Raw genomic sequence first — 10,252 nt, 5'->3', positions numbered from 1 at the left:
AATCTACTCGTATGCGATATCCAGGCCTAGACAAAAACCTCCATACACAGTCAAGATTATTTTTGTACGTCTGTGGCCAATTGGGGGAGGAAAATATCTGAACGACACTGGTTGCTCTTGAAGTAAAGCCGCAGTTGTCTGAACAAAATGAAACGCGTACGTTATGATAAAAAGAAAGCTGGTTACATTAAAGCAACAGTGTGCACATGTACATAGCCTAGTGTACCAGTAGCGCACCCAGCATGGGGCTAAGGGGGCTCAAGCCCCCCCCCCCAAACCCACCACAAAAAATAAAGTTTTTGTATGTTTCCCATATATACCTTTTGTTTACAGGTTAGATATGAATAAGACACAACAATAGCCTACAACAGGGCTGAGCATTATAACAATGTATTTTAAATATTTACAAATAGTTTTAACAGTCGAACGTTTTTGGCTTAACTTAATTTTAGCCCTCATCACGAATCTGTAAATAAATAAAAAATGCAATAAGTTTCAACTTCTTGAAGGTAAAATTACATTAGGAAAAGGCAACTACATAAATAACTACAAAAAACTTTGCACCACAGGGAACGTGATACATCATGTAAATGTTGAAGAGAATGGACGTGCCTCCAGCAAATAATTGTTTGTTTAAATTTGGGTTGTAGCATTAACAGTGCTTCCTGAATTTTGATGTCAAATTGGGATTTGCCTTTGCGTAAAATTTAAATAAGTCAGCAGAGAATTTTTGATCTGTGCAAAAAGAACACTACATGGTATGGTCTTTGATGGCACCTTTCTTTAACTCCCTAAAGTTCAGATGCTCCCGTACTCTCGTGGTCAAATGTCTGGTGGATAGGCCTATACCGATGTACCATACGTCAATGCCGAATCACACGGACATGTAAAACTGTATACGACATTTGAGTAGAGAGACGAAGGCGTCTGCGACTTTAATTGAAAATACGAACTAATTTTGAATGTTTTGTAAGTAGGAACAATAACCACGTCAAATTTACTGTTTACAAAATTAGTGTTTTGTTTCAAACTGTTTTCGTGCTAGTTGTTGTTTTTGCACTTATTTGTGGTGGCAAACGGAAAGCTAATTCTATTTTGTCATGATGATGATTATGTGCCTGATCTGATACAGACGTTGGCGATCATGGTCTTCCGAACTTCTCTGTCATTTGAAATTCGTATAAAATCGTTCGATTTGACCGTTGTGTTTGTGGCCCATTGATTCAAGCTATTTAAATAAGTTAATCTTTGTCGACCTCTGCTTCTTTTCCCTGTATCATCCCCAATAGTGTCAATTTTTCGAAATCTCCATGTCTGTGAAGTTGTGAACTATGCTGTGACTGTGAATATAACCTACAAATGCCATCTGGTGCCTTCTAACTGTTGTAATTAATCTCCCTTCTGCTTTTGCCAATTTCATAACTTTGTCATTACTTTTCTTTTCAGTCCACGATATCCTCAACATCCTTCTGAGAAACCACATCTTAGCAGCCTCTAGTCTTTTCTTCATATCTTTACTTAATGTCCAGCATTTACATCCGTAGGTTAGGATTGATTCTACATTGCTTTTGAAACTTTAATTTTAGTCTTCATTGTCATGTTGTGATTCCTGAAGACTGTGCTCATTTACTGAAAGTATACTTTGCTATAGCGATTCTCTTTTTAATTTCAGTGTCACTTGTGCCATCGGAAGTTATAATGTAGCCTACCCAAGATATTTAAATTTATCAACTTGCTTCACTGTAACACCATTGAGTGTAAGGCTGCAATTTGGATAAGTTTTCTTTTTTGATACCGTCATGCATTCTGTTTTTCTTGAATTTAACTCTAAACCCATTGCTTTACTCTTACTGACAACAGAATTTAATAAGTCCTGTAGATTGTTTGCAGATTCTGCTATCAAGACTGTATCATCAGCGTACCTCAAGTTTGTTTTTGTCCTCCAACCTTTACTCCATTCATATAGTCGATGTCTCTCAAAATAATCTCACTGTATTTTGTCATACTTGACGAAAAAGTCGAGATCTATAGAACATTGCGAAAGTGGACGTAGGGATGAGAGTTCTGCTGATTCTAATAACATGGGGTGCAATATAGGTCAACTTCTAATCTGATTGAGAGAACGAATTCTGATGTATCGGCAACCGGTGGGTTGTGGGCCGTGAGTGCTTTTAAATATTAATCAAGGGGATGGGCATTCGCCTATTGTCACAAATCACTCGGCCGACATTTCTGAATTAGCCCCCCCCTAAATTTTTTTCTGGGTGCGCTACTGTAGTGTACCCTATATAATTTGTGAATACTGGAGTGGAATGTTTTAATTGTAATTATGTTTTACTGGGGTGTTGAATCGTCATAGTGTAAATACTGTTTATGTGGATCAGCCTCCCAAATCTTACAACACACCATTCATCGCTGCCCTATCTACAGACCTCAAAATGGAAATGCTAATTTGATCTCACAGCGCTTGGTAGTACACAGTCCAATGGCTGAAGCGCCTGAATGGAATAACGTACAGTAACTGCTATACCACCTTATATGCAAGAAGAAGATTAGTGAACATTTGATTTCATCACAAATAGTACACTTTCTCATTCCTGTATTTTTTGTTCCTATTAAAAATATAACCGATAAATCAAAAATGGGCCATTTTTGAAACATGTTCAAGACATTAGATGTTAAGACTATTTGAAAGAATTTATTGTGATAGAGACAAAACTGTCAAGAGTTTTACCTGGAAAAAAATATCAATGCCAACATTTTAGCCTACGTCGATTATGAAATATGAATTGTAAAGTTTTGTCTGAAAATATTATTTTTTAAAGTACCCTGGAAAGTCCTAATTGTGAGTTTGGAGTTCAAAGCAAAACAAATTTATTTTAAAACATAATCGAGACAAAGCATTTTACATGAAAGCATAATATATCCAAATACTTAGGTTTAAACTCTAAAATCGTTCTATCACCATGCTATATGTCTACGACATACAGTAGATTCAGGTTCTCAATCCTTTTATTCGCGTTTATCCCTTACCATTTACTCTCAAACGAAGAACCAAAGGTCAATTTCTTTATTTATTTCTATCACTTTCGGTTCAGACGTTAGGCGACCAACTAACGTTTCTAACTTTGACAAATTTTTCTTTTTTGTCGGTGAAGTCTACACCATAGGGGTTAATTAATTCCCAGCTGAAAACCTCCACTCAGATAAAGGCAAGTTTTAGGCATCCTCTGAGCAACAGAAAGGTTCCAGATGAAAAGTATTTGAAACGAAAGTTTTATGCAATGTTTATTCAACGTAGTTTGACATCATTTTATAACAAAATTAATATGTGTTTTTCTGACGTTGTCGGCACCGTATCTATACTTTTCATGCATCTTATACATTTTTTCAATGCGTTAACGACTGCTGAATAACCGACTGGTTAAAGCCCTGGTACGATGTTCGGAAAGGTACCGGTTCGACACCGCTCAAGAGCATGTATCTGTGTCATTGGCAGGACACTTAATAGAATGCTTAAAAGTGGACACAAAGGTTGCTTTCCCTTCCACTTATATATCTTCAACTTATCTGTGCACAAAGCTTGGATACGACAAAATTAATGCGTTACTCTCGGAGATTTAAGCTCATTACAAAACATATTTGACAAAACAATTCCCACCTGTTTGCCCTTGTCTGCAGGGAGCTAATAAAATGAGCAAAAAGATTATACATTGGACTTCCATGTTCATCGAAGCTTGAGGCATAAATAAAGAATAACAGCAAATTTATGTAAGCAGACTTAATTGTTGTTATTTTCAATAAAAATCTGTATAAACAATTGAACACAATTAAAAGGCTTCGCCAATTTTCAAAGTGTTCTGGCTGACAATTTGACAAGTTTTTACGCTTCCGTACTTCAAGCTTGCCTCTTTAAATTACTGAAAACTTCATCAATAGGAATTCAGCAGAGCAGACTTTAATAAATAAGTCTACAAATCAACTACAGTTGATGTTACTGTGTATAGCGCTTCAGGCGAAAATTATTTCTTCGAGCAAACATACATTTTCGAGTTTAACAAATTCATTAATTTAAATAAAGCCTTCCACAGCTTGTTTTGAAATCAAGTGACAAAAGATGTTATACCTCTGGGTCTGTTTGAATGAGCATAAAATTGATATTCGGGCAAGAATAACTATTGCAGAAAGACAATTGCAAAACTCTTGTGATTTTGATTTTCGGCCGGTGTTCCACTGAACGCTGGTTAAACTGATAATTTTTTGGGGAACACCTGAGAATCTTTCAAGAAACATTATATCGTTCTGCAGAACACCGATTGAAAATCATTGATTTGGTGATTGCAAAATCACTGGAAGCTGCTATAGAAACGATCGTCATACCGAGGTTAGTCAAAGTGAAAGTATGCATTATTCACATGCTCCAAGCAAACAAAAAGAACACGATAAAGGCGTTAAGACTGAATTATCATCTATTTGACACTGTCTGCTTTGTAAAGCGTTGAGGAGCAACGCATTCTGCGATGGATACAGTGCTTGTTTATGCTGCTTGCTTATTTTGTTTCCATTTTTCAGTGATGTCCAGTAGTGAAGACACGGACCGCGTATTCCTATCCTCTGCCAGCCATATTTTCAGCTAAACCAGTGTATTAATTACAGCACATAAAATGGTTGCATGTCATGTTCAACTGCACATCAGAAGTGAACAAGTACAACTTTGTTGTTGCCATTCCATTTTACATCAGATCGGCATTGTTGAATTGAAGCCTTCAGAGGCGCTAGCAACATCTCTGGGCAAAACCATGGACAAACAAGATGACAGGACAGTTTATTGATTGATTGAAGCTTTATCCTCGGACTGGGAAAGCTTCTTGCAGAGCTTAATCCTGGCAGTTTCGCATAGGCCTACTTGTAGAGGCTTTGAATCACTGACGCAGGCCCGGTCACCGAGATTGACAGAGTGAAGTTTCCGATTGGTGAAGTCTTGTTGCTGGGGAACTATTCCATCCATTAGATACCGCTGTTTGGAGAGCAGTCCTTGTGTGTTGCTCAAGCGCACACCCCGAGAATCGAACCAGCGCCGCTTGATCTTGAAGCTTCTTTGTTCCAGAAGTCACGCGCTAACCAACTGAGCTTTCGGAGCGGTTTATTTGCGCCTTGCAGTCATCTTTGACTTATGCTTGCTTGCACTGACTAACCTAGAAGTGGATTTTTCAAATAGAAAAAGCTAATTAATTTTTTTTCATCACAAAAACAAACGTGTACGTGTAAAACGTGTACAAGAACGTGTACGAGAATTGCGGAAATCTCAAACCGGGAAGGGCACTTTATAAAAGTAACTCAGACCTACAAAAAATACACAGAAACTTTTAAAGAGTTAAAGTAAAGGAACTGTAGTTTAAACGTATTGGAGAGTTGGCTAAAGTTGGTCGTAAAGTTCGATAACTCATGATCGAAATTCTGTATCCTTCAGTTGTCTCCGCTTTCAAACAAAGGAATAGGAAATTCTGCAAAAATTAAAAAATGTTAATGAAATGTTTTGTCATAAAAATGCATTTTGTGACAATCACAGTATGTAAGCCACCATACGTCACTAAACTGACAAAGCAATTTAGGTGGCCCACTTCTTTGTCAAAAAGCTATTGAACAAATCATTTTTGGGTCCGAATCAGAAGCTGTCTAAACAGCAACAATGTGAAAACAGCAGTTTCAAATAAGGGTCGTGTACAAGAAAGATAATTTTTTGCAGAGGAATTTGAACATCGCTATCCCCTCGAATTGATAGTCATAATATTATTAGTAAGGCTCTAATTACAGTAATATTAAACTATTGCATAATCACTTAAGAAATAGATATAATAAGAGCTTATTTACAATTACACATTATTTTTATGGAATAGATAACGACTCATACCTCTATAAACTGCATTAAAACCTTGCTTTGCTTCAGATCTGTCACTGACAAATTGCAGCTGAAGATGATTTCCTTTCGATACAAAAATTTGTGTTCCTAGTTCTTGTAAACTGCCAGCAAATCGATATGTCTTCCCATCTTCTTCAGTTATCTGGTGGTAATGATGAAGAATACATTTTTTTATTTGTTTTTCCCGGAATATACCGGTACAACAACATACTATTAGAGTAGTAGGGGAAAAGAAAATATTTATGACATTGCTTATTTGTTGTATTTTTATTATTTAAATTAACCCACAACTAAGGTTTTCGACGATTGTATTTTCATCGATTTTTGTTTTTGTTTTGTTTGTTTTTCATATCTTTATCCTGCATTGCGGGAAAGCGGACTTGAGCGCTATGCATCGGTGTACGCCTTCCGACGTACACCTGACCCACGCTGCAGCCGACTGCAATGTCTGTTTCCGGTTGTCTACTCCACTTAAGACTTAAATTTGGTACTACCCATTACTCGAAATCGATCACTGGGTAGAGGCAATTATCGTAAAGTTTCTTGCCCAGAGAAACAACAGCAAGTGCGGGTGGCTGGAGTCGAACATGCAGGCTCTCGACTGCGAGCCCAACGCGCTAACCACTCGGCCTACATTTTATTCACAACGTGGCAACCAGGGCCGTTAAACAAATAATTTGGGCCCGGTGCCAACAATACGTCCATCACTCCCAAGAATATGTGATGTTTTCTTTGTTGTTGTCCCCCCAGGAAAGATTCCTGCGCACCGAAAATTATCCCAGACAGGTCCAAAATATCCCATGGACCTTTCTGTAAATGTTACTGTTGGCAACATTGTTAAACTGACCATTCTTAAAGCTAAAGAAAAGAAATAATATGATTGATAACTATGGCCCAACCTGGAATCGAACCTGCATCTACTGTAGCATAGTTGAACATATTGACACAGTCTTGAACTTGCAATAGCAGCGTATCACAAACAAACCTGCAAGTAATCACAACACTTTTCGGTATCAAAGTTCAAAAATTCCACAGCAATCACAGAACCGAGTGAAGAAGAAATATTCCAAGCGCAAGATTGCTTGTTTTGGTAAGGCATGGGCCACCCTGGTGACGTCAGCATCTGCTTTTCGATGGACGCGCGGGCAGCAAATCCACAGTTGCCTAAAAATCAATTGAATTTAAAACACCTCAATCAACTTTTGAGGTGTCCGAAATGGATTTGATTTTGAGGTGTCCGAAATGGATTTGATTGAGAAGAAACAAGAAACTTATGCATTAAAAAAATTGTTTGAAACAACATCGAAACCATGCGATTTTACATTGAAATGAAGCAAATTAAAACAAGTCTGCTTGAAAAATCATTCATCAAGTACTTACAAATGAAGTTTTTGGTAACCACGATTTCAATGCCAGTCCAATAAGTTCATGAATACAATAAAATAGGCAACTTCAGTTTGACAGACAGCAAAATTCATTATTTTTACATTGATTCAACGTCTGCAGAAGTCGAATCAATGCAAAAATGACAGACTTTGCTGTCTGGGTATCGTCTTAACTTACAGTTTCATGGAAATTATACACAGTTGAAATGCAACCATTGGTTCATTAAAAAAAAAAATCAAGTAGGGTAAGAATTTACAAAACAAGCATTGTTCAGTTCTATCTAACAATTGCAGATTCAAGCGCGCAATTGCTGGAGTCAAAGTGCTTCGTTGCATTAATTATACCAATGTCTCATTTTAATGACGTATTAAAGGAACCCCGCACTCACTTGTGTCGATGTTCGCTGTTGCCATCGTTTCTGTAAAAAAGGCATGTCATAAAATGCAATCACCGATTAATTTTCATGTCACCAACAGTAAAGACCGGTTACATCAGGACATCAGATATGCATCTACTTGTTAAATTTTGTTTCATTGGTGCAAATCGACCACCGGCCCTGCGTCAACAGCCTCTACAAGTATGCGAAACTACCAGGAATAACCTATCAAGGCTTGTCAATCCGAGGATAAAGATTCAAAACCAAACCAAACTGACCATTCTGGCATGCAGAACGGAACTCTTTGTGTTTTGGTATCAGTTGAAAAACCATCAGTTGAATATCCATGGAAAATCAAAAGTGTAAATCTTTGGTTTGCAACTTTGAAATTACGTATATTAGGCGTACTACGTTTTTAAGATTTTTGTTAATGATTATTGATTATAATAATAATAATTTTATTTGCCATCTGTTGCGCCAAACTGCTATACTTTTGCATACACAGGCACAGCACGAAGTAACAACGCATTACCAAATAGAACATAACAAACAGGTGAAAGAACCAAAAGACTATACTATCATCGATTATTCGAGACGGTTGTTTTCATTTAGAAACTCATTAAATCTATTGAAAAGAAACAACAACAGGACTCCAATGAGGGTCGAACCATCAACCTTTAGACTTATCACTGGGCAACATTTTCAAACTTATTTTTTATTCTTTGCTCGTTTCAAGTTTACTTGGACTAATGTGGCCATGCTGAATCCAAATCTGGTGTTAGATTTTTTTCTAACACATCACGTTTTTGAGATATGATAATAAAAATAGCTTATTTTTGCCAAAAGTGGAAGATTTGGCGTACCGTTTACCACCATCATATGCAGTGCCATAGTGAAAGGTTAGTGTAAGACAGGCCAAATTAGCTTAAATAAGGTTACTGGACAAGCATTGCCATAAGCCTTCTTAAATCTTTGTTATTTCATGCAAAACATTGACGGGGGGGGGGGGGGGTCAATTACACTTTTAGCATCACTTTTAGCTTGATATTATTGTTTTGTTAATAATGTTGTTTCCAAAACAAATTAGTATCAAAATTGTGGTTTGTAGATGTATTTCAGCTATTTATGCACTCCATGGCCTGGATTTCTGGATGTAGCACAATGTGTATGTGTAATAAACGTAACGTCAAACCTTACACTTTTGGCAAAAGTAACAATTTGCTGTTATCGTTTCTCACAAACCTGACGTGATAGGATAAATCTGAGGTCAGATTTGGAATCAGCATCCCACAGTTAGTATAAGTCATATATTTTCATTTGAGGAATAAATTTGATGTTGCCCAGTGATCGGTCAGTCACTTTTATTACTTTAAGCCAATTAAGTGGAAGTTAAACGTATACATGAAAATGTGAACAACTGAACAAGCTATGTTTTTGGTGTTACTAAGGAAACTGTGAATCAGGAGTTTACTAATGAAATATTATATTTTATAATAGTTTACTTGCTTTAAGCCATTTTCATACCTTTGTAAGTAGCTTCGAAACCTGTTGCTGTTCTTGAGTTGTCAGAATGAAATTTCAACGTTACTTTTTCGTTGGACGAGACCAATGATCCAATCTCCATTGGCCGATCATAATTTCCTTCAATCCTTCGAACTTCTTTACCGTTTTCAAAAAACTGTAGATTTAAAAAAAAAAACTTTATAGACATATGACAACTAGAATTTCATGTGCAGCTGATAGATGTGCAAAGAGGCAAATTGCCTCCAGGAACCAATATTGAAGACATACGGACGGCTTACATTTTTGTTCAAAAGTCTATTGTTTGCGTAAAATATCCTATCAATAAATGCCCTCTCAAATGCAGTGCTTCCCTAGCAAATATCTTCAGTCATGCTTCGGTCATTCCGTTAGCTGCACAAAGTTACTTTGCAAACTCTTTTCAATTTTACAGTTGTTACTTTTATGTTGACTACAGACAAAAACCAATTAAACTATCTGTATTGTATCTACTTACTGCCAAATAGTCACAGCACTCTTCAGTTTGAAACGTTGTGAAATTAAACTGCACTCGATAGCCTGGTCTGGCTGTGATTGTCCATTCACAATCGAGATTGTTTGCATACCAATCGTACCACCCTGGTGACCATAGCCATTGGTTTATCGCTGTAGCGTTTTCAACAAATCCGCATGGAGCTGAGGAAACAAAAAGTTGACTGCGTCTTCTTGTTCTAACTACAGTTTACAGTATATGGCCCACTGGGAGCAAAGACTTACCGAGTTCTTGCAGAGCAAGGATTTTTAAACACGTACGCTCGCACAATTGAATTATGTGACCTGTTGCTGAGGGATTGCATTGAGTGGATGCTGAATCATTGGGGTGAATTTTGAGTTAAAAAGTAGCGTAAGAATTGGAAACCTGTACTTGAAGCCATAGCCTACGCTTAACTAACATTCTGAGTCTTTTGTATATATATTTTTTTTCAGCCATTCTAGATGTGGTGGGAAACAAGTTGCTGCTTTTAAAGTAAAAAAAATGAAGAGCCACTGAGGCAGAGATTGTTTTGGCC

Source organism: Aplidium turbinatum, chromosome 2, assembly GCF_918807975.1.
Source record: "Aplidium turbinatum chromosome 2, kaAplTurb1.1, whole genome shotgun sequence".
Taxonomy (NCBI): domain Eukaryota; kingdom Metazoa; phylum Chordata; class Ascidiacea; order Aplousobranchia; family Polyclinidae; genus Aplidium; species Aplidium turbinatum.
Note: the sequence above shows the minus strand (reverse complement) of the source record.